Source organism: Protomyctophum parallelum (assembly GCF_964188405.1).
Source record: "Protomyctophum parallelum genome assembly, chromosome: 13".
Taxonomy (NCBI): Eukaryota; Metazoa; Chordata; class Actinopteri; order Myctophiformes; family Myctophidae; genus Protomyctophum; species Protomyctophum parallelum.
The window spans coordinates 43,989,825-44,015,965 of NC_139708.1; the positions used below are offsets into that span (position 1 = coordinate 43,989,825).

Consider the following 26,141-nt stretch of genomic DNA (forward strand, 5'->3'; position numbering starts at 1 on the left):
CAATTCAGTACTAGAAACGCGCCCAGTGAGAATCGTTCCGCGGTGAGAAAAAAAGGAGCGATTAAATGCTTTAATTGTTTTAACACGTACATTTTTCTGTAGTTAATTCATCTCAATTAACGTGTTAAAGTCCCGGCCCTAATTTAGATACATTCCACATCAAGCAACCTTAGCTGCGTGTCAGACTGCATCCTGAGATACTGCATACTGGGACTATGGCACTATAAAAGGCCCAAGGTGAACAGCAGAACCACATTTTTGTCCAGAGAAGTTCAATTTCTTGATAGCCTACAGTTGGTCTTCTTTGGCAAGTATGTTGTTTTGACAATATGCACCCACGGTGTGGTATGGAGGCCTAACCAAAGTCCTAAAAGAGAAGTGTCTGGCAGGTTTATCAGAACAGTCTGGTCAGGGTTACTTTGGGGCTAGCCATGTTGGTAAACAAGCTTTCCATTTGTACTGGCTCCCTCTGGAAGCTAGGTCAGTACAATTACAGCTATACAAACATAACATCTGTAAGTGTCACGGTAAAGTTGTTAAAATCCGACAGAAATGCAGATGACACAAAAGTCAAAGTCCTGTTTTATATAAACACACGTGTGGTGGGAGCAGACATTGAAAACAGGCTGAGGCAGGCAGGCCTGCAGATAACAGTGCAGGTGCTGAGAATGCTAATTGAGGCACAAAAAACAAAGGTAGGTTTTAAAAAATTGCTAGTTAAGCCCTGTTCACATAAACAGTGTGGCGCAAAAGATTAACGTAACATTTTAATGTAATATATATGCAAATTAGTGTTTGCACATTTGCACATTCTCATGAAGCTGGACAGCAAAAGCGTATAGCTTCAAATTTCCAAAACCCTGAGCTTTCAAGAATGCCAGCTTGAAACTATCCGATATTTAAAAACATGTGTGCCATATTACAATAATACAATATCCAAAATCACCAATATCCAGTCTAATATCATGAAATGGATCATTTCATGGATTAATACTAGCGATGTCCGGATCATGTTTTTTTTTCTCCCCATCCGATTGCGATCATTTGAAAATGACGTCATCGGCCCCCGATTTCCGATCACGTGATCAGATTGGGACAACCCTACATGGGAGTCATTGGCACACCTGGGCACAAAGGTGGAAATGCTTCCAATCACAGTCTCAGGAAGGTGGGTGAAGGGAAGGTTCGCAGAGGAACACGAGGAGAAAAGTCAGGGAGATGTGCAGGCATGGTACAGAGTGTGACAACATGTCTTTCTTTTTAAGAAGCATGTAAACACCCCTGTGTCAATTATCTAATGTGATCCTGGGCTCTACACACCTTCCGCCAACCTATAGTCCCCATATATGGGGGACATGGGGAGAGCAACAAACTTGAACTCATGCTTCCTTCTTGCATGAGAGTCCAAGTCACTCCTTTACACCTGAGGGGGGGGGGGGTTTCCCTGGTTGGACGTAGCATGTGGAAGGAACACGTTATTCCGACCAGTTCCTTTCCCCTCCATCAGGCACCCCGGCTGGCCAGGGAGAGGCAGTTTAGAGACCAGGGTTACTGCATGTTTTTTGTAAGGGGACACGGGGAGAACATGCAAACTCCACACAGAAAGGCCCTTTCGCCAACCCCGCCTCGGGTATGTGCACTGATGCCGCGGAGGAGAGGACATGCCGCAAGCGCCCACAGCGCCCGAGTGGGAATCGAACCCAGGACCTTCTAGCTGTGAGGCAACCGATTGTGCCACGGTTTACTTGTTTCTAAAGCTATCAATGGTCTCGCACCTTCCTACCTACAGGACTGCCTGTCTAGATATGACCCAAACCGCCGCCTCACCGTCCTAACTACTGGGCTGCTCGATGTGCCTAAAAAAGTGTAACTAAAAAACACAGTGAAGCAGCTTTCCGCTTCTACGGGCCGGCAAATTCCCACTTTGACAGGCAGCCTCTGTAGACATTTTTAAAGCACAGCTGAAGACCTTGCTCTATTCTTGCTTTTAGTTAGTCATGTGTTTTCCCTTTGAACCTAACCTCAAATAAATCCAAATCCAATGTCAAAGTCCTGCGTTATATTAAGCTCTTCTTATCAAAGTCAACAGTCAGTCTGAACTGTTACATAACGTGTGTGTGTGTGTGTGTGTGTGTGTGTGTGTGTGTGTGTGTGTGTGTGTGTGTGTGTGTGTGTGTGTGTGTGTTTGTGTGTGTCGGTTGTGGGGAGGCTATGGAGGGGGCGTAGACCAGACAGTGGGTGTCTGGCATATCTGTGGAGCTTCAGCAGACACAGGAGCAGACAGGGGGTGAAGGTGTCTTCAGGCAGCAGGATGAAGATGGTAACGTGGCTGAGTGTGACCTCTCTCCTCCTTTCCTCCCTAACCATGGAGCTGCACTGTAAGTAGATGTAATCCTTCACCTCCTGATACCATGGTGAGACTGGACCATCTCACACTGCATGTTTTAGAGTGTGGGCAAACATAAACGTTCGCTCCCATGCGACATGCTTTTTTGCACCTCAAAAAACACAAAAAAGCTCATCCTCAGACTGTTTTCTTTCTGTCACATTGGAGCCTTCAGTGTGCGAGCGTTATTTACATTTTTTTCTCTGCTTACTGTTCGTTGCTGCACCTGCCCAAGCCTGGCTTGGGGACGTTGTTTCCCTTTTGTCATGTTTTAGAGTGACACAAGCCCTGTTAGTGTTATGTGTGGTGACAAGTGACCAGCGATTATTGCGTTAACTGCACACACTCAGCTTGGGACAGGAACTCCATTCTGATCATGAGTTCAAGTACCCCTTTTACCTATAAGTAGAGCATTTTCGGCTTCAAAAGTATGTTTGCATCAAAACTCAATATTATGCAATACATTTAGTCACGTTTTTCATGTACTTTTAGAAACACTGTATACAGTAGAGAGGTAATTATTTTGTTCTCATCTAGAACATTTATAAAAGGTTTATAAAAATTTCACAAATGGATAAAATGTACAAGCTTGTAGACATACAGCTTTTAATGTTTGTCTTGTCTAGACAAACATTAAAAATCACACCTGTGTGAAGTGAGGGTCGCTAATATATAAAGTCTAACTCATGTTGATCAGGTGATGTAATGATGATGTAAAACAAACGGTGTCAAAACAAATATTAAATTATCTTTATTGTTAATGGCATTTAATGTTTGTGTCCACACACGCACTACACTATGTTTGACAAATCCACAATTACACCACTGATTACTGACTCCACACCTCATAGGAGCCGTTCTGTTCTGTTGCGCTTCGGTTTATTGTTTGTATACGCCTAATTTAATAAATCCCTTTTACCTCGTCTCCTGCTCCAAAATGTGCCATAGCCAGAGCCAGCTATGACAATTTGCTTGTAGACACTACAGATAATTGATCTTGTTCAGGTCCTCGATTCATCGTAAATTCCCAAAGTTCACATGATAAAACATGATGAGTTGGCTTTTATCCTCAACTCAACTCAAACTTATAGAGCACATATTACGACCAATGGACCAATTGTCGACTAACTTCACTACTAAGTGCTGAACAGGTTAACAACACAAAGGCAAAACAAACACAGGCACAAGAAAAACAGATCAATGCAAGCAAACAACATGAATGCATAGCAAATTATATGAACAAAATATAAAAAATAGACAGAGCTAAAATAATTTAAGTTAAAACAAGCCATGTAATCAGGCAGTGTCGAAGGCCACGGTGAAGAAATGGGTCTTTAGTAGGGATTTAAAGGCCTCTAATGAGGGAGTAGAGGAAACATGGAAGGGTATGCCGTTCCAGAGTCTGGGGCCGGCCGCTGCAAAAGGCCCGGTCACCTCTGGTTTTGAGGTCAGTCAACAGTAACTGCATGGTTAGCTGACCTTGGTTGGGACATACAGGACTATAAAGGTTCATGGGGGCAAACCCATAGGGCTTTTAAAACAAATAGCACATCTTACTGTTAAGTGTAAGTTGGCACTGAGGGGGCCCAGGGAGGAGATGGGGAGTGAATTTTGGCCAAAGTTGATTAATTCAGGTTTATTTTCATTTTTATTTTCATTAAGGGTCAGAAGTTCCTTTATCTCCTATATATGCACCGTCTGTCTGTCTTACTATAATAAAAGTTATCTGCTTATCTTTGTAAAAAAGTGAAATGGCGCAACCCAGGACTGGAAGACTGACCCAGTGTTTCGCTTCAGCAGAAACATTCAAATGCCTCCCAATACCTAATCCAGAGGTCATGACCTTTGTGTCCTTCATGACATGTAGCTACTGTACAAGGTTGCAGTGTGCACGGATAAGTCTCCATGACAACCAGTCTGATTTCTTGCAACGACAAACCACTGATTGTCTTACTGCATATTAATTCCTGCATACATTTTTATTAGTGTGTGTGCTGACGTTCTGACTGATGTGGAGAAGCCACACATTCCTTGGAAATCCAGGACAAGGAGGAAACGTTAGTTACTGTACTGACGCTATAGTAGTTACACTGAAATTGATTGATTTTTATCATTTCTGTCTTCAGCTCTCCAGGTTCAACCAACAGACAGCACAACAGGTAAACAAACATGAACAAACAACTACATTATAGATTGTAGCCTTACATGTCTCTCTCTCTCTCTCTCTCTCTCTCTCTGGTGAAAGTAAATGGTAAGCCCTGCTCCACATCGGTCAAAATAATGGGGATTATTTTGAGATCGGTTCGAAACCGATCTCGATTTTTATGACTGATTTTGATATGCTACCGATTATATCGTGCATCTCCAATATATAAAATATAAATATATAGGGTGTATTCTCATTTCTCTGTACAGATGGTGATGTCAGATTGGTGGGAGGAACCAGTCACTGTGCTGGTACAGTGGAGACGCAATACGAGGGAGAATGGAGACTAGCGGGTATGAGCCGGTGGAACTCGAAGTCAGCATCTGTACTGTGTAGAGAGCTGGAGTGTGGCTCTGCTTTTTCAATAGAAACAATTTCTGGTTCATTTCACAAGATATGGGAGATAAGTCCTTCTTGTGTTGGTTCTGAATCTTCACTGGGGGATTGTGGAAAAAAGAAGACTGCGTACTCTGGAGGAAGACTGGATGTGAACTGTTCAGGTAACAAACAATGACAGTAATCTTTTTTCATCTCATATTATGTACAATTTAGAGACTGTAGACATTTAGCAAACTCTTAATCCAGATCAATTTACAGTAAGCAAGTTAAACACAAGGTGGGAAAAAGATTGAACTGTTATTGATCAGGAAACATGGACAATAATATGTGCAAAAGTAAACCTATCTTCACTTACTCCTAGAATCCTGGAACATAATTACAAGTTCATTTTCAAAACATATTTAACCCCTGTTTGTCTAAACAAAATGTCCAGGGAGTACTCTCCCCTATGTAATAGACGTAAACTAACGTTGGGTATACCTACCTGCATTATGTTCTGGTTTTGTCCAAACATTTAACCATTTTGGCAAATAATTCACAATCAAATGGAAGAAATCCTTACGGTAAAATTGAGGAAATCCTGTTATATATTTTGGGGTCAGACCCAAATGTAAGTATGAGCTCTGCCCATCGGAAACTATTTGATCTATTGAGTTTCTTGGCAAATAAATGTATCTTAATTTTATGGAAGACAGATGACATACCTTCAGAACATATGTAGACGGCCCAAATAATGTCACTATTACCCCTGGAGAGGCTTAAATATGAAACACAAAATAAGGCAGATGTATTCGTAGAGGTATGGACCCCCTTTTTGGAGTATATCGAAGAGAGCAGTTGATTCTGACCGTTTCATGATTCATACCCTGTTTGTGTAGGACGGAACCCACCTTCACTTGCACACGTGCATTTCACAACCCTGTACCACTTGGAAATTAGTATTATTTATTTATTTTTCTTGTAATCTTTTCCTTTGTTTTCATTGTTGTTTTTATATACATTGTTGTTAGTATTTTATATGTACACTGTCTTGTATGTAAGTATGTTGTGTTGTCCTTGTGTCTATGTCAGAAAAGAGAAAACCCTCAAAATAAATGATGATAAAAAAAACACACAAGGTAATACAACAAATGCATAGAAATAGTCACCTAGGTTCATAGGTAAACCAAGAGTAAATCATCAGTCTAAACTGTATAATATCATAAATAGATAATTTGTACATTGAAACTACAGTAGGCTATACACACTATACTATAGCCAGGTCAACAAATGAATCCCTCCCAGAAGCATTCTCCAGCAGCGTCAGCAGCCATGGCGACGCCGCCAATTGCCAATTGCAGTGTTTCCTCTGCCACCGACAAAGCCTCCTAAACCGCCACAGACCGGCGGGTGCCGGCTGCCGGAGAATGCACTCGCTGTCCCATATCTGACATGATCCGTCTAGGCAACATAACATGCTATCTTTACACTTGTAAATCACCATCTTTCTAGATCCATTTTGGCCCAGCTGGCCATTGGCTGGCCCAGACAACGAGGCGGGACTTCCCCCCTTCTTCTTAGTTGGTTTTTATTTTGACTCGAGTGGGTGGGGATTCCCGATCATAGACTGTAACGGTAGCCACGCCCCTCATATCATACGCAACTTTATGGTCATTTTTTTAATATATGGGACCATAATTTATAAAATTATAAATGAGACTTTAAACTAGTGACTGGAAGGAGAAAGTATTCATGACCATGTTTATTAAGGTAATACAGTCTAGGTGAAGTTGGGCCCAAATACATGGACTTATATGGGGCTATGGGTTTTTTTGGGCCCAATGACAGCGCCACAACAGGCCATTATATGAACTTTCAGGAAATCCCGATTTCCTTAGTGGCTTCACAAAATATCTGTCTGACTGCCCCCCAGCTGGTCTGAATCGTCTAAGAGTGGGAGTGACATGAATGATATGAGTTTTTTAATGCACAATAAATGTATTTTTACCACATTAAACCACACATCCGTATTTTGGGTAAATTTTCCAACAACAAAGTGTTTATTAAAAATATATAATAATATTAATATTAATATTAATAATAATAATAATATGTGTATGGTGTGCATGTATTATCATGCACGTTTTCTAACTATAACATCATGTTCTCTCTCTCTCTCTCTCTCTCTCTCTCTCTCTCTCTCTCTCTCTCTCCAGAGTCTGTAAGGTTGGTGAATGGGTATAGTTCGTGTTCAGGCAGAGTGGAGGTGAAGTCTAATCAGTCGTGGGTCTCAGTGTGTGAAGGTGACTTTGACCAGCAGGATGCAGAGGTGGTCTGTAGGGAGTTTGGCTGTGAGGCTCCTTCAGTCCTCCAGGGGGCGCTCTATGGAGAAGTAAAATCTCCATTGTCAACCAAAGAGTTCCAGTGTGAAGGTAATGAGTCTGCTCTCCAGGACTGTAGAACCTCAGACTCAACTAAAAACACCTGCTCACCTGACAAGACTGTTGGACTCATCTGCTCAGGTAAACAAACAAACAAACAAAACAAAAAACACTTCAGGTGTGGATTGTTATTTTACAGTCAATGTAAACTTTATTTTTTGTAATGCTTATTCTCTTCTCTCTGTAAAGATGGGTATGTCAGGTTGGTGGGAGGAACCAGTCACTGTGCTGGTACATTGGAGTTGAAAAACAAAGGAGAGTGGAGACAAGTGGGCACTTATGGCTGGGACGTTCAATTATCAAATGTAGTGTGTAGACAGTTGGACTGTGGAACTGTTGTTTCAACAAAATGGAGACCTGGACGTAGATCGCAACCTCCATGGTCGATCAGGTCATCTGAATGTGATGGAACCGAATCTTCACTGAGGGTGTGTGGATCAAAGCACGGCGATACTGCAGACAACAGAGTGGAGCTGGTCTGTTCAGGTAAGAAACTGACTTCAACAATGACAGTAACCTCCTGTATGATGTTTATGAGTGTGTGGAGTGGACATCTCTCTCTCTCTCTCTCTCTCTCTCTCTCTCTCTCTCCAGAGTCTGTAAGGTTGGTGAATGGGTCTAGTTCGTGTTCAGGCAGAGTGGAGGTGAAGTCTACTCATTTGTGGGTCTCAGTGTGTGAAGGTGACTTTGACCAGCAGGATGCAGAGGTGGTCTGTAGGCAGCTTGGCTGTGGGGTTCCTTCAGTCCTCCAGGGGGCGCTCTATGGAGAAGGGAAGGCTCCATTGTCAACCAAAGAGTTCCAGTGTGAAGGTAATGAGTCTGCTCTCCTGGACTGTAGAACCTCAGACTCAACTAGAAACACCTGCTCACCTGACAAGACTGTTGGACTCACCTGCTCAGGTAAAAAAAAACACTTCAGGTTTTGATTGTTATTTTACAGTCAATGTAAACGTTCTTTTTTGTACTGCGTATTCTCTTCTCTTCTCTCTGTACAGAGGCTGTTGTCAGGTTGGTGGGAGGAGCCAGTCGATGTGCTGGTACAGTGGAGACAAAACATGAGGGAGATTGGAGACTAGTGCAGATGAGCTGGTGGAACTTGAAGTCAGCATCTGTAGTGTGTAGAGAGCTGGACTGTGGCTCTGCTGTTTCAACAGAAACAAGTTTTGATTCATGGCAAGCTGCATGGAAGATAAGTCCTTCTTGTGTTGGATCTGAATCTTCACTGGGGGATTGTGGAAAAAAGAAGGATAAGTCATCTAATGAAAGACTGGAGGTGATCTGTTCAGGTAACAAACGATTACTAAAACAAGGACAGTAATCTTTTTTCATCTCATATTATGTACAATTTAGAGACTGTAGACATTTAGCAAACTCTTAATCAAGAGCAATTTACAGTAAGCAAGTTAAAACACAAGGTAATAGCCTACAGCAAATGCATAGAAATAGTCATCTAGGTTCATAGATAAACCAAGAATAAATCGTCAGTCTAAACTGTATAATATCAGAAATAGATAATACATTGAAACTATACACACTATAGGAAGACAGGTCTAAAAATGAATCTGACATTCGTCTACATAACATGCTATCTTTACACTTTAACATTTGAATTAGCCTGCAAGGTTGTCAAGTTAGGGCAAGTGCTACGAGCTAAGCTTGAGTCTGAATTGGTGAGTCTTCAGATTATGGCAGAAGAGTGGGCCGGGAGTGACATGAATGATATGAGCTTTTATTTCATGAACAATAAATGTATGTCTAAACCACACATCTGTATTTTGGGTACATTTTCCAACAACATGTCAAGTGTTTAATAGAAATATATAATAATAATAATGATAATAATAATAAGGGTAATAATAATAATATGTGTATGGCGTGCGTGTATTTTTATGTATGTTTTCTAACTATAACATAATTATATCATTCTCTCTTTCTCTCTCTCTCTCCAGAGTCTGTCAGGTTGGTGAATGGGTCTAGTTCGTGTTCAGGCAGAGTGGAGGTGAAGTCTACTCAGTCATGGGTCTCAGTGTGTGGAGGTGACTTTGACCAGCAGGATGCAGAGGTGGTCTGTAGGGAGCTTGGCTGTGGGGCTCCTTCAGTCATCCAGGGGGCGCTCTATGGAGAAGGGAAGGCTCCAATGTCGACCAAAGAGTTCCAGTGTGAAGGCAGTGAGTCTGCTCTCCTGGACTGTAGAACCTCAGACTCATCTAGAAACACCTGCTCACCTGACAAGACTGTTGGACTCACCTGCTCAGGTAAAATACAAACTTCACCTTAGGTTTGGATTACCGGTAAGACGCCCTGAGGACGAGCGCGCACACATCCGCCCGGGTGACGGCAGACTGTCAGATCAACATATGGAATGAATTCTGTAGTAGCATATATTGAGCGTGATGAGGTCAGAGCAACATATGGGATGTCAGAACAGATCAGCTCCATATATGGAGATCTAAGGGTGGCAGCGGGGGCAGTGTCTTGACTGTACAGGGTCTGATGAGGGGCTAGGTAGGGCTGGGCCTTAATTTCCGGGCATGTTAAATGGACAGTTATCAGTCAAAAGGGAGACATCGAAGAGGAAGGACGGGTGGGGAGGATCAACATATGTCAGAACAGGTCAGCTCTATATATAGAGATCTAAGGGTTTGAGGCCAGATGTAGATTTGCTAGCCGGCTTAGGTAAAGTGTTAGGTTTTAATTGAGGTTAAGGTCAGTAATATCTACTTAAGTTACTTTAGGAATACCAGGCCGCGCAGTTCCGCCGGTTGTACGCCCGAGGCGAGTTGGTACCAAGATGACACGTCTGGTATTCATTAGGTGATGATCCAGTCTTCTCCATGTATGGCTATCCAGGGTTTGATGAGGTCAGTGTTGTGATCTTCATATATGGAGACGGCCATAGATATGGAGAGTCGACCATATGGTGGCGTGATGTCATTAGGTGTAATGGGCTGACAACCATATATGGAGGTGTGACCGAACGGTCGCAATTATGTTACAATCAACGTAATGTTACTTTTTCAAATGTTTGTCTCTTGTCTGTGCAGAGCCTGCAGACATCAGGTTGGTGGGAGGAACAAGTAACTGTACTGGTACACTGGAGATGAAACACCAGGGAGAGTGGAGCCAAATGGATGATCATTATGGCTGGAAACTGGAGGAAGCAATTGTAGTGTGTAGACAGCTGAACTGTGGCTCTGCTGTTTCAACACAAAGGCATTCTGATGTGCCATGGACATGGTTGCCTAAATGGAGGATGATATCGAACTGTGATGGATCTGAATCTTCACTGAGGGAGTGTGGAACGATGTTGTCTAAGTCTCCCAGTCGCCACAAAATGGAAGTGGTCTGTTCAGGTAACAATCACTTCACCTATGACAGTAACAGTCTCTATACTACCTATCTATCTATCTATCTATCTATCTATCTATCTATCTATCTATCTATCTATCTATCTATCTATCTATCTATCTATCTATCTATCTATCTATCTATCTATCTATCTATTTGTTACTTTGCGCTGGGCAAAGGGATTCAACGGAGCAAACACGCAATCGTGACAGCTTCTCTGCAGTACCTCAGTGTGCGATATCGGCATGCAACCATTGCAACATAACATAACATCAGATATTAGACCTTGCAGAGTTGTGGCTGTGGAACGTATTCACATGGTTCCTCATCACACACAGCTTCTAAACTTTAGGTTTAATTATTGTGCATTCTGCGCTGTGAATGGTGCCAGCATTGTTTGTTTGCCTCGCACTCAGAAGAGCTTGAGACAAATGAGAGGGACATTTTCTCTCTCATTATTTTGAAAGTAATGATTAAGTAAATGTTAGATAAGTGAGTTTTCTGCAGCAGCAGGTTTGTTAATAGGCCTACTGAAGTAGAAATAACTGCAAAGCTTCAGTGAACCTTAATAATGTTGTGACAAAACTCTCATTTGATACACGCACACGCACACGTGCACACACACACACACACACACACACTGAATATGCATGTTAATGTCGATTTCCACTTCGTATTGAGATCAACTTTATGCTAATCCTCTACATTTATAAAATCATACAGTTACTCATTTTCCAAACATTGAATGTCAAATACATGGCTGCAAACAGGAGAAACAAAATTCCATCTCGTCGCATTTCAACAGAAAACTGAAACTAATTCATTTCATATTTTGTCTCTTCAGCTGTCCATGTTCAACCAACACGCCACACAACAGGTGAACACATCTTACTCAAACAGCTAAACATCAGATTGTAGCCTTAAAACGTTTGTTTTTTAATCAAAGTACATATTGCTTTTCTTTTTGCTGTCTATTCTATTGTCTCTGTACAGAGTCTGATGATCTCAGGTTGGTGGGAGGAAGCAGAAAGTGTACTGGTACATTGGAGGTGATATACGAGGACGAGTGGTATCCAGTAAATCCTAGTTGGTGGGAGCAGAAGTTATCCACTGTAGCGTGTAGACAGCTGGGCTGTGGTACTCCTGTTTCAACTAAAATGATTCAAGGATCTTACAGTGCACCGGCATGGTGGCTCATAATAAGGGACTGTTCTGAATCTGAATCGTTACTGAGGAAGTGTGGAAGTTGGAATTATAATACTGCTGACAACACACTGGAGTTGACCTGTTCAGGTAACAACAAAATGACAGTGATTGTCTGTATGTTCTTAATGAGTGTGTGGAGGCTGTCGAAATAATTATGATAATTTGTGCTGATTTTAAAACCCATTTGCTGCCAGCATTGAATCAGTCTGTAGTCTGTCCCTAATTCCCTGCCACTAGCTGAAGCCAGATGTTTTATTCTGAAGACCCCAAAATGAACCGGAAGCTAAATCAATTTGGCTACCGTGTTTTTATAAGTCATCCGAAGTGTTAATATTGTAACTGTGAGGTAGCAACAATTTAATAATAAGCCGCTAACATCATGCTTTTGATCAAGCACCTCAATCTGAGAAAGGATTCAGAGAAAGCAGCGTTTTAAGATTAAATTGTATCCCGCCCTCTCTATCTCTCTTCAGGGTCTGTAAAATTGGTCCATGGGCCTAATTTGTGTTCAGGCAGAGTGGAGGTGAAGTCTAATCAGTCATGGGTCCCAGTGTGTGAAGGTGACTTTGACCAGCAGGATGCAGAGGTGGTCTGTCGGCAGCTTGACTGTGGGGTTCCTTCAGTCCTCCAGGGGGCGCTCTATGGAGAAGGGTGGGCTCCAAGGTCGACCAAAGAGTTTCAGTGTGAAGGCAGTGAGTCTGATCTCCAGGACTGTAGAACCTCAGACTCAACTAGAAACACCTGCTCACCTGACAAGACCGTTGGACTCACCTGCTCAGGTATAAAAGACAGTCTGTGCTTTGGATAATTTGACATTCAACCTAAACTTTATTTTCTTTTTTTCTTTCTTCTTTGTATGTTTATGCTCTTGTCTTTGTACTACAGACCCTGATGTCAGGTTGGTGGGAGGAACCAGTCACTGTGCTGGAACAGTGGAGATGAAAAATAATGGAGATTGGAGACCAATTGATTTGAACTATTGGAACATGAGGTTCGCAACTGTACTGTGTAGGGAGCTGGACTGTGGCTCTCCTGTTTCAACAAAAAAGTTTACTCGTTCAAAGCAACCTGTATGGTGGCTGACATCTTCCTGTGGTGGATCTGAATCTTCACTGAGGGAGTGTAAGGGATCATATAGGCCAAATGAAGTACAAGAAGGCAGAGTAGAGGTGATCTGTTCAGGTAACCAACAATGACCTCAACAATGACAGTATCTATACCAGGAGACCTGAACCTTTTTGCCATGTCTTGCGAACCCATCCCCCCCCCCCCCCCCAATACAAATTGAAGGCTACAATAACCTTAATAATAGAGAAAATAAAGTACATCATAATTAGAATACTTAAACCAGATATAATCGTTAAGGAACGTCATGCGGTGGCGCTATAACATGACACTGTGAAAAGGGTTCCATGACTTACTCGGCTATTGGGAATGTGTGCAAATATTCACTGCAATCAGAAGCTGTGTCTATTATTTGAAGCACTTTGTTCCAAACATCAGTGGGCAAAATCTGTCAAAATTCAATTATGAAGTAAAGGTCGGCCTCCTGGTGACACTGACAGGCCCGTATAAAAATGTGGGTGGAGGTTATGCTCTGGCATCGAGGGTGTGTGTGTGTGTTGACAGTTTCACATTGATGGGGACAACAGTGTCGGAGACTAGCTATGTAACGGACGGACACGCGCATGTACGCACGCACACACACACACTCATAGAAGGACGAGGAATTATATCTTTATTTAAGAACCGTTTAGGGGTTGTAAAGTTAAAAGTTATGCTTCGTAAATAACTCTCTACATAAGTAGCTAAACCCCTCTCTCTCCGTCTGTCTGTCTCTCTCTCTCTATTAAATTTCAAAATGCTGCAAAAGCATACATACAACAAAACAAATGTCAACATTGCGCACACAGAGACAATATCAAACATCCCAACAATAATGAACAGCAAGCAATACAGTTGCTGTCAGTTGATGACGCCACACATATTTTGCTGCCAAAAATTGGATTGTTCTCTCAGAACATATTGAAGTGATGAGTTATTAATGGTGCATTCAAATTCTTTATATTTTGAGTTAAATTTAGGGAAGAATGATTCTCTGATGTCTTTATATTTGTCACATTGTAACAGAAAGTGTAGCTCGTGTCTGCCTGTTTCTATTGCCAGGTGGTGGTTACTGAGTCTCTCTCTCTCTCTCTCTCTCTCTCTCTCTCTCTCTCTCTCTCCAGAGTCTGTGAGGTTGGTGAATGGCACTAATTTGTGTTCAGGCAGAGTGGAGGTGAAGTCTACTCAGTCGTGGGTCTCAGTGTGTGAAGATGACTTTGACCAGCAGGATGCAGAGGTGGTCTGTAGGCAGCTTGAATGTGGTGCTCCTTCAGTCCTCCAGGGGGCGCTCTATGGAGAAGGGAAGGCTCCAATGTCAACCAAAGAGTTCCAGTGTGAAGGCAGTGAGTCTGCTCTCCAGGACTGTAGAACCTCAGACTCAACTAAAAACACCTGCTCACCTGACAAGACTGTTGGACTCACCTGCTCAGGTAAATGACAAACTACACTTTAGGTTTGGATTATTATTTTACAATAAAAGTAAGAATTATTTTCAACTGCTTATTCTATTGTCTCTGTACAGCTACTGATGTCAGGTTGGTGGGGGGAACCAGTCGCTGTAATGGTATATTCGAGCTGCATCACCTGGGAAAGTGGAGAACAGTGGATGATTATCAGTGGAATGAGCGGACAGCAGGCACAGTGTGTAGACATCTGAACTGTGGCTCTCTTGTTTCAGAGAAAGAAATTAATTCTGGAGATCTTCAACCTGTATGGTTGATCAGATCCTCTTGTGAGTCGCATGATGCTTCACTGAGGGAGTGTATATTAAAGTGGGATGATACATCTATCTCCAGAAAAGAGGTGATCTGTTCAGGTGACAAACATTGACAAATCTACAGTATAGTCTCCAGGATCTAAACCTAAAACACAAAGATCAACGGCTTATTGCACCATCCTTTGTGCGTGCGTGCATGGGGAGAGGTATAGCAGATACTTAGGTATTATATGGAATCTGTTACAGCTAAACTCTGCCATTGGCATTACAGTATATTTTCAGCTTGTGGTCCATTATAAGCTTTTCTTCTTCATTGCTCATTGTCCTTTATAATATTACCACTGACCTACAGTATGATATGAGGCATTCCAACTGTCAGATTTGAGGAAGCCAATGGTTGACTCATATTCTAAAGCTAAGTATATCTGAAAATGTGATGTTCCTCCTCTTCCGAAAGCTTTGGAAAATAAATAATTTGATTGAACCACAGCTATGTTTTCACTGAGTTTTCTTTGTGGCATGACTCAGAAGAGAAGTGTGTGTGTGTGTGTGTGTGTGTGTGTGTGTGACACTCTGTGTGTGTGTGTGTGTGTGTGTGTGTGTGTGTGTGTGTGTGTGTGCAGATCAGCGGTACATTTCTTGCAAACTAAGCCATGCATCTCCCACTAATGTTTTAATTTTTTTCACATAACGTCTTGTACTTTTTTTGAACATTAAATGAAGGGTAAGTGATTTTCTGGTTAAAATAACTGTTAAAAAGCTCTATATTGTGATAATACTCATTTCTATAAAGTGTTGTCAGTAAAAGGAGTCTCCATGTCTCTCCAGCTCTTTATTAAACAGAAATTGCATTTTCAGGTCGGGATACTTTTATCCAACCAGGATAGAGAACTCAGTCAGGATACAAATTAAACACGTGGAATTGGAACTGAAACTCTACAACAATTAAGCTGAAATGGCTCTCCTAATTGTCTTTGTTTGATTGATTGATCATGAGCAAGGTGAATAGTACTACAAATTAAAAAAAATCAAATAAACGGCATGTTAAATGCCCATGATCAAGGTGAACAGCTGGACCAAATTATTGTCCAGAGAAGTTTCTGGATACAGTTAATTGGTCTTCGTTTTGTATGTTGTTTTGACTATCTGCCCCCACGTGTGCTATGGAGGCCTAACCAAAGTCCTAAAAGAGAAGTGTCTGGCAGGTTGATCATCAGAACAGTCAGGGTTGCTTTGGGGCTAGCCATGTTGGTAAACAAGCTTTTTATTTGTACCGACTCCCTCTGGAAGCTAGGTCAGTACAAATACAGCTATACAAACATAACATCTGTCACGGTTTGTTAAAAGTCCAATAGAGCGTTGCAGTCCCGGCCCCTTTCATGACGACGCCAGGCCCAGGAAATAGTTCCAAATGCATTTTTCCCATAGACATTTCAAAACGTATTTATTTAAAGACCTTATAAGCGTCGTACAAAGCCAACTGGAGTTGTGACAAATCATGACAACAAACACAATATTTAACCAAACAAATAATTACAAAGAAGAAAACCAACAAAAAAAGTGTTGTAACCTGCCGTTTTCTTCTTCTTTCTAATTATTTGTTCTGCCCGAAAAATTGTTTGTCATGATTTGTCACAACTCGAGTTGGCTTTGTACGAGGCTTAAAATGTCTTTAAATAAATACTTTTTGAAATGTCGATGAGGGAAATGAACGGGGAATCATTTCCTGGGCCCTGGTAGGGGGCAGGACTGCGACGCTCTATAGAAATGCAGATAAAACAAAGTCCTGTTTTATTTTAAAGGGGACAGGAGGTGGTGGAGACATGGAAAACAGGCTTATAGGCAGACAGACAGGCAGGCAGGCAGACAGACAGAAGCCCCCTCGGTAGATAGATACGATCACACAGCGTTCTTTTTTTTATATATATATATTTTATCCCACGATTTTGTAACCCATTTTTCACCCCTGTGTCAATCATCTAATGTGATCCTGGGCTCTACACACCCTCCACCAACCTAGTCCCCCATATATGGGGGACAAGGGGAGAGCAACGGACTTGAACTCATGCTTCCTTCATGCCTGAGTGTCCAAGTTGCTCCTTTACACCTGACAGGGGGGAGTTTCCCTGGTTGGACGTAGCGCGTGGAAGGAACACGTTATTCCAACCAGTTCCTTTCCCTTCCATCAGGCGCCCCGGCTGGCCAGGGGGAGGCAGTTTAGTGACCAGGATTACTGCATGTTATTTGTGAGGGTACCCACAAACATGCAAACTCCACACAGAAAGGCCCTTTCGCCAACCCCGCCTTCGGGTATGGGCACTGATGACGCGGAGGAGGAAACACGCCGCCAGCACCCACAGCGCCCCGAGCGGGAATCGAACCCAGGACCTTCTAGCTGTGAGGCGACAGCACTACCAACTTTGCCACCGTGCCCCTAACACAGCATTCTTTTGTTGTACAGACATTTATTAGCGTAAACGCCACATATGCCCCAAATGCTGTGAGAACTAAAAACATAAACATAGCATACATTCAGTACAAACATTCTCATAGAGAACAATAATGATGAACATCACAAGTAAGTGTTGGCTTCTGGGCCAGTTCAGACGTGGCCCAGATCCCAGACTGGTAGACAAATTGCTTCACGTGCTGCAGCAGTGCATCTTGTGTTGGTGGAATGTGTTCCATCGTTTTGTTCTTCTCGCAGAACAATTCTCACCGTGCTTCATTGACAGATTCCAAATCACTTGTTTTATCATACATGATGACTGTAAAGTGCTCAAAAAGCTGAAAGTGTTGGGCATATGGTCTTTGAGAATGTAGCCTATTGTAATATCCATTATACATAAAAAAACAAAAAACGTTACAACATTGGATAATTGGTTGCACCTCCTTAGGGTACTCTGATTTGAGGACACACCTCTCCAAATGGAACTCACCTGTGTTCCTCCCTATATAAGTGAGGTTCACTCTGCTTAATGTTGTCGATCCCTGAAGAAGACCTCTTTTGTTAGGTAGAAACCTAACATGGGTTTTTAATGGTATATTAGATGGTGACATCTAACCGCTATAAAGTGATGTACTCAATGGGCGGTTTCTTGAACAAGGTCCGTGTCCGTCACAGTCACGTCACTCACGCTGGATCCTGCAATGTTTGCGTCTGTATATGCACACTCCTCCATTCGGCTTGGAGACAAAATGGTGAGCATGTCATAGATAGCCATCTACTTGTTATCTAAACCATCTGCTACGTATTCATGCTTCTTACAATTTTAAAGTATTCATGCTTAGGAGCTAAACACGCCTGTGTAGATTGATGCCATGAACATTTGAAGTTACATAATATGTTCCTATTAATGCATGTCTAGCCCTACTCTGGTCTAGCCATACCGGCTATTCAGAGGTTTAAAATGGCTGCTGGACTGGGAGTAGGCCACTACTTGTCTGTTTAATTCGTTGACTGTTATCTACAGCTAGTCATAAGAGATGTAACATTGAAACATTGAAAATCAACAATCAAAGTCACGGCCCAGTAGGCTTGCTAATGCTAACGTCAGGCTGAATGATGTCTCTAGTCTCTAAACGAGGCTGCGCTGCGGATATTTTACAGTGCAGTAGTGACAACAAGAACTGTTTTTAACTGTTGAATGAATGGTAGAAAGTTGACTAATGACTTGTCATAATGGATGTGTTGGCCATTGGCTTGTTAAAGGCACCGCCAGCTCCCCGCCCGACCCACAAGCCTTGTTTCTAACCACTGGTCTTCTCCACTCTCCACAGTCCCACCGTAAGTTCTCAGCTCCACGACACGGGTCCTTGGGCTTCCTGCCCCATATGAGGTGCAAGCGTCACCGGGGCAAGGTCAAGAGCTTCCCCAAGGATGATGCCAGCAAGCCCATCCACCTGACCACCTTCCTTGGCTACAAGGCTGGCATGGTGAGATCAGATGCAAGCACATTTTCAGTGGACAATTTTAACTTGGACATCTGGCTAGCCATCTAACATGCACTGAAATGTGCCAGCAGTCCATCCATGTAAAATCATGGCATATAGCCAGTACTGTTTTATTTTTTTATTTATCTAGTATCATATGTCGGATACATTCAACCCCTGCACTGTATGTAACCTGGTTCACACCCCATTATGAACTTTGGTCCCATTCCAGTGCCAGATTGAACTCCAGTGAGACAGCAGTGCCCTTTTGTGCTATAGCTCCCTGTTCATTCTCTGGGAACAAACTCTTGGTGTGGAAACCCAGAGGATCTAAGTTAACTACCCTTTGGCTTGAACTACTTCTGCTGGGTAAATGCATTATAAAATGTTTTATCCTTTCAGTCTCTGCTGGTGCAGACGAGCCGTCGTGCCCTGGAGAAGATCCACCTAAAGTTCATCGATGCCACTTCCAAACTGCAGAGGAGAAGAAGGCGTTTATGGTAAGACAAATTTCTCATTGCACCACAGCAGCTTTCAAGACCTCTGACTCGTTTCCACAGCCTAATACTATAGCTCAACTTCATATATTTGTGTGTATGTGATGAGACCATGGAAACTGCGTCAGGCATGGCGCCCGAACCGCATGAGGACACTTTCTACTGCCTTCCTTCTGACACCACAAATATGTGCATTTACAGAGCGGTGACATTTTTATGCAACATGTATTGACTGTGTTTTGATCAAAGCAGAAGAAGTCTCACCTCATGGAGGTGCAGCTCAACGGAGGCTCCATCGCTGACAAGGTTGATTGGGCTCGTGAGAAGCTGGAACAGGCCGTGCCGATCTACAGTCTTCACACAGGACGAGATGATTGTCATTGGAGTCACAAAGGGTCACGGATACAAGGGTATGACATAATTATCCTCAAGCGTAATCTTTGTTTAACAAGGTGGTTGGCAGCACTCGTGCCTCCCTAGGGCTGCATCTCACATTTTCTTTGACAATATAGGAATCATGATCTCTTATTGCATTCTCGATGGGCATTTACTTAAACATGATGCAGTAAATGGGAGTGAATACCTGAGAGGTAGCTGAAGTTATGCCTTCTATAACATGATAGTCTGTCTGTGATGAGGCTTCTCGACGGGTGGACTGAATGGGTTTATAACCCTTGCTGAATGTTGAGTACTGAGTGCAGTCTATCTTAGCATTTGAGGATGCATGTATGACTCAAGGTTCTATGTTTGTGAAGACTTAACGTTTCCTCTTACCTCTGTTGTGTGTATGTGTTGCCAGCCGTTGGCACACGAAGAAGCTTCCTCGCAAGACTCGTCGTGGTCTGCGCAAGGTTGCCTAGCTGTATCGGTGCCTGGCATCCTGCTCGTGTGGCCTTCTCTGTGGCCCGTGCTGGTCAGAAGGGCTACCACCACCGCACAGAAATCAACAAGGTGGGTAACGCCTTCGTATTTGAGATTCTAAATTGCACTTGACGTATGAGAGTTGTAAGGCGTTAACCACCTCTTTGTAGATCGGCCAGGGCTACCACACCAAGGATGGAAAGGTTGTGAAATGTGCCAGCAGTCCATCCATGTAAAATTGTTTCATAAAATCATGGCATGTATCTAGTATCATATGTCAGATACATTCAACCCCTGCACTTTTCGTAACCTGGTTCACACCCCCATTATGAACTTGGGTTCCATTCCAGTGCCAGATTGAACTCCAGTGAGACAGCAGTGTCCTTTTGTGCTATAGCTCCCTGTTCATTCTCTGGGAACAAACTCTTGGTGCAGAAACCCAGAGGATCTAAGTTAACTACCCTTTGGCTTGAACTACTTCTGCTGGGTAAATTCATTATAAAATGTTTTATCCTTTCAGTCTCTGCTGGTGCAGACGAGCCTTTATCCTTTATCCTTTCAGTCTCTGCTGGTGCAGACGAGCTGTCGTGCCCTGGAGAAGATGCACCTAAAGTTCATCGACTGTCGCTTTCAAACTGCAGAGGAGAAGAAGGCGTTTATGGTAAGACAAATGTCTCATTGCACCACAGCAGCTTTCAAGACCTCTGCCTCGTTTCCACCGCATGGTACTATAGCTCAACTTCATATTTCTGTCGTGGAGAGTGGCTCGTACTTATTGCCTCAGGCTCAGAGGTTCCATTGGTGAGCTAAGGTGATGCTAAAAGGGCTGCACACTACTTTTCGTTGCTGGCTTCAACTGTCTGCTTAACTGTTTATAAATGCCATGGCCTATCCATGTTATGGGAAACATTTTCTTTGACTGGATAGTTGTAATGGAAATATTTTCCATAAAAGTTGTTCTTTAGCAACTCCTACACAGAGGGTTGGATGTCGCTATGACTACCACGTTGAGGCTGGGTATTATGCAGTGAGTACTTGAGCCTATACCATGCAGTGAAAAACCACTGCTAGTGCCTGTACATATAAGGATATTTCAAATGTAACTTTATCCTGGGTATTTTGGCTGGCATTAATGTGTAGCACAATTTAAATGTTACATTAGTGCAAACAAGTTATACATCTAGTATATTTCTGATATACATGGGCAACCCCTGCACTGTACGTAACCTGGTTCAGATCCCATTATGAACTTTGGTTCCATTCCAGTGCCAGAGTGAGCTCCAGTGAGGCAGGGGAGCAGTGCCCTTTTGTGCTAGCTCCCTGTTCACTCTCTGGGAACACCTCTTGACCGACTCGGTCAATTGCAAATATGTCTGTGCATGGACTGACTGACTTTTCTTTCTACAGGAACCACTCAAGGACTGCTTGTTCAAGGAATAGACTGCTTGAAGCCCCCTGTGCTGGTTTGCTGTATCTGTGCCTGGCATAAAGCAAAGTTCTTTGTTTACCCAGGGAAGTGGACTAAGCTCGAGATGCTTGTTTACAGCCACACCCTGTTCATGGAACATTTCATGGTAGGGGTTCAATGCCTTGCTCAAGGGCTCTTCAGCAGTGGTAATTTTAACGTGCCGTTCCGGGGATTCAAACTGGCGACCTTCCGTTATCAAGACCGCTCCGCAAACCGTTCGGCCACCGCTGGTCAGAAGGGCTACCACCACCACACAGATCAACAAGAAGGTGGGTTTCGCCATAGTGTTTGAGATTCTAACTTGCACTTGACGTATGAGAGTTGTAAGGCGTTCACCACCTCTTTGTAGATCTACAAGATCGACCAGGGCTACCACACCAAGGATGGAAAGGTTGTGAAGAATGATAGATAAAAAGGGTCTTATTTGTATACAAACTAATGTCCAGTGGTCATATTCTCCTTCTCCTGAACTATGAGCCAGGCCGGGTCATTGATATTGTCACCTTATTCATAATTTTACTCTTAACCTACTGCCTGTTCTCCTTATCATCATAATGTCATGTCATCCATGTTTATGGTCAAAATATGCTTTCATCTGTCCCATTTAATATCTTGTTGACTCCTTATTCAGTCACCATGTTCCTTATTCAGTCTCCATGGGGTCTGCCTCCAGCTATACAAACTTTCAATACTGTAGGCGCTGTTTTTAATTCAACATGCAGCTGCTGTGTTATCAGTCTAGTTTGACCTTGGCCAGTTGGCCTAGTAACTTGGTACAGGGAAAGAAGTTATCTACAGGTTGCCTCGCAACGCCTGCCTAGGCGCTGCCGCTCTCCAGGCCTCAATGGGCATCAATGACTGAACCAAGGAAGATGAACTCTGCGTCGCTACGCCATCCTCATCATCTAGGCTTTGGACTAATGAGGGACAGCCAACACTGGTTTTGTCATCTGACATTGCGGACATGAAACATCTCCAGCCAATGAACATTATATCAACAAATCTGACGGGATCTGCAGTATTTAGCCTGGAACAAAGACTGTGAAGAGGAGTTCAGTTCAGTTCAGCTTCGGGTTCTTTTTGGAATCAACAATTGATTATTCTAAATTATATTGATGTAAATATATTCTGAACCATGTAGCACATTCTCTATGTAAATTGACTTTATACCGACTAAAATAATTGTTAAACCTTAAGCTCTCTCCGAAACTTATTTCATCCTGCCTCCAAATCATTTTTTTAAGGTATGTTTCTATTTTTGGTACCGTGATTGTCATTTAAAGGGCTAATCACTCATTTTCAAGGTAAATACAGCACGGTATTTAATTGGTCTCCCAGCTGGGTTATTTGAAGTTATAGATTTACAATATGTTTTACAAATTATACAGTCCTTGCTTTCATTATAAAAGATGGATCCCATTTAAATTTATCCATATGCCTCTACAGAGTATGATCTGTCCAATAAGAGCATCAACCCCATGGTGAGTGTGCATTAGTGTCGGCAAGTATGAAGCATTCCTGTTTCGACTTGTATAATGTATGTAATGTTTTTATTTTCTCAGGGAGGCTTTGTCCATTATGGAGAGCTGACCAACGACTTCATCATGCTGAAGGGCTGTGTGATCGGGACCAAAAAGAGGGTGCTCACTCTGCACATGGTGAGATCAGATGCAAGCACATTTTCAGTGGACAATTTTAACTTTAACATCTGGCTAGCCACCTAACATGCACTGAAATGTGCCAGCAGTCCATCCATGTAAAATTGTTTCATAAAATCATGGCATATAGCCAGTACTGTTCTATTTTATTTATCTAGTATCATATGTCATCTAGTATCTAGTATCAGATGCATTCAACCCCTGCACTGTACGTAACCTGGTTCACATCCCATTATGAACTTTGGTTCCATTCCAGTGCCAGATTGAGCTCCAGTGAGGCAGGGGAGCAGTGCCCTTTTGTGCTAGCTCCCTGTTCACTCTCTGGGAACACACTTGACTGACTCGGTCAATTGCAAATATTATGTCTGTGCATGGACTGACTTTTCTTTCTACAGGGACCACTCAAGAAGGACCACTTGGTAAAGGAAAAGACTGCTTGAAGCCCCTGTCCTTTTGTGCTGGTTTGATGTAATCGTGCAGTACACCTCTTGATTAAAAAAAGAAACTTACAAAGACTGTTTTGCTCATTTTGTCAAATCAATTTGATGAGTTGTGTACAAATCAATTTACCGGTAGATGGGTGGTCAGGAATATGACATCTTGTGGCTGACGGAAATGGTTTGGTCAGTATTAGTAACCTTGTAGACGGCAATATTGGGAGTGCTGCAAATGCTTGGTCAATAATTAATTCAGCAGGGGTACTTAAGTTCATTGGTGCTGTTGTAGAAGGCATTTAAAAGTGTTTGGGTAGCTCGACATTGAGAGCAATATTCTCTAAGACTGGCTATAGTCTTAAATGCATTTAACATGGTGTTTCTAAATCCAAAATGCATGTGTTTAAAGTGGCCACATGCATTCCTGTAAAATGTGTCTGAGGATTTGGCTGACGTGAACTTAATCACTCACTGTACAGTAATAAGTCTAACCCCCTGACTCATCATTGCCAAAATATTAGTATCCACTGACACCCTGAGAGGGATCATGAGAGCCATTCCGATGTCTCTCAAAAGGCCTTTGCAAGAACACTGCATAATCTGCAATATTTGCATCCGAAGCTCGGACAGTTCTCCAAGCAGCATTATTGAGATTTTCTGTCTGGAAATGTGTTAAAACTAAAAGCATTCACCTTAAAGGGCCACTTAACCCCTTTTGCAACCAGATCTTATTTTGAATCATGTTTGGGAGACAAACACTTTTCGGGGTTTCTTGTCTCCCAAACATCATTAAAATAAGATTTGGTTGAAAAAGGGGTTAAGTGGCCCTTAAAGAGGCTGATGAGACGTCAGTGAATCCTCGCTATGAGTCCGGCCGCGCCAGGCTACCTAAAGGGCAGACCAGCGTGCCCTTTAAACTGTCCTCCTGGGTTTCCTGATTCTACTTTGAAATGAGTTCTGCATTTGGGTCCAAAACACATCCCAGGGGCGCAGTGGAACACAAGGGGAAACACCCAGGCAGGCCCGGCGCCACAGGGGTGCCAGGTGCAAATTGTGCCCCCTCAGTTTACGTTTTATGTACATATTATTTTACTATGTAAAAATAAGATTTGCCCCCTCGCCATTAAGAACTTTTTACCTAACCTCAAATAAATCCAAATTAAAGTCCTTCATTATATTGAGCTCTTATCAAAGTCAACAGTCAGTCTGAACTATGGAACATGGTGTGTGTGTGTGGGTGGCTGTCTGGCATATCTGTGGAGCTTCAGCAGAAACAGGAGCATACAGGGGGTGAAGGTATCTGTGGAGCTTCAGCAGACACAGGAGCAGACGAAGGTGTCTTCAGGCAGCAGGATGAAGATGGTAACGTGGCTGAGTGTGACCTCTCTCCTCCTTTCCTCCCTAACCATGGAGCTGCACTGTAAGTAGATGTAATCCTTGAGACTGGACCATCTCACACTGATCACATGTTTTAGAGTGTAGAGAACAATAAACGCTCGCACACTGAGGGCTCCAAATGCGACAGATTCTTTATTGTTCCACAAAATACTGTGACATTTTCACCTCAACGCTATTCCTCGCACATTTTTATTTTTTGTTGTGGTGCATTAAAGCACCTGTCACATTGGAGCAATTAATGGAGCCCTCAGTGTGCGAGCATTTTATGTTTTGTAATAATAATCACAACTAGTAACGTTTTCAGATAATTGTAGTGGAGTAAAAGTACAATTGCCTCTGAGATGTAGTGGAGTACTGGAGTAGACATAAAAGTATTGAAAACTAAAGTAAAGTAAAAAGTAATGGTCAAAATTGTACGCCTACTTAGGGACACTTAGTAGCTTACTTGAGTAAATGTTCTACTTACATGTTACTTTGCATCACTGCACATAGAACCGTAAAACTTTATGGTTCTAGATAGTTTACTAAAGATTGTGTCTCATAGTATACTGATAACCTCTCTTGTTCTGGAGAATATTCATTTATAACAGGTTATGATAGTAAAGTATCCACCTCATCTCCTATAGATACGGAGATGTGTTGTTGCCTTGAATTTGTATTTTATGCCCCACACATACACACACACTATGACTCGTTACGCTAATGGCTAATTGACTCCCTCCATACCATGTCCTGTTATGTTTAATGCTATGCTTTACATCCTCACACACACTATACTACTGTTTGACACATCCACCATTACACCAGTTATTACTGACTCCACACCTCACAGGATCCGTGCTGTTCTGTTCTGTTGCTCTTCAGTTTATCCTTTAGTTTATTGTTTGTATACGCCTAATTTAATAAATCCCATTTTGTTACACATTTACCTCGTCTCCTGCCCCAATCTTTGCCAGAGCCAGCTATGACAATTTGTTTGTAGACACTGTAGGTTATTGATCTTGTTCAGGTCCTGGATTAATCACTAAGGCCCAAAGTTCACATAAAAACCATGAGTTGACTCCTCCTGATCTGTCACACACACACACACACACACACACACACACACACACACACACACACACACACACACACACACACAAGCAATAGTAAAAGTCATCTGACTA

At 42.5% G+C, this 26,141-nt stretch overlaps 1 pseudogene across 1 annotated transcript in view; it reads left to right on the top strand.

Moving 5' to 3' along the window:
• Nucleotides 1–12,003: 12,003 nt before the first annotated feature.
• Nucleotides 12,004–26,141, top strand: part of LOC310868704 (large ribosomal subunit protein uL3-like) — an 83,522-nt pseudogene continuing 69,384 nt past the window's right edge. Inside the window, exons 1-10 of the transcript in view lie at nucleotides 12,004–12,019; nucleotides 12,418–12,684; nucleotides 14,284–14,439; nucleotides 18,439–18,657; nucleotides 19,062–19,159; nucleotides 19,409–19,576; nucleotides 19,956–20,107; nucleotides 21,835–21,879; nucleotides 22,910–22,966; nucleotides 23,048–23,143. The product of the transcript in view is annotated as a large ribosomal subunit protein uL3-like (transcript). The remainder of the gene's footprint in view (nucleotides 12,020–12,417; nucleotides 12,685–14,283; nucleotides 14,440–18,438; nucleotides 18,658–19,061; nucleotides 19,160–19,408; nucleotides 19,577–19,955; nucleotides 20,108–21,834; nucleotides 21,880–22,909; nucleotides 22,967–23,047; nucleotides 23,144–26,141) is intronic.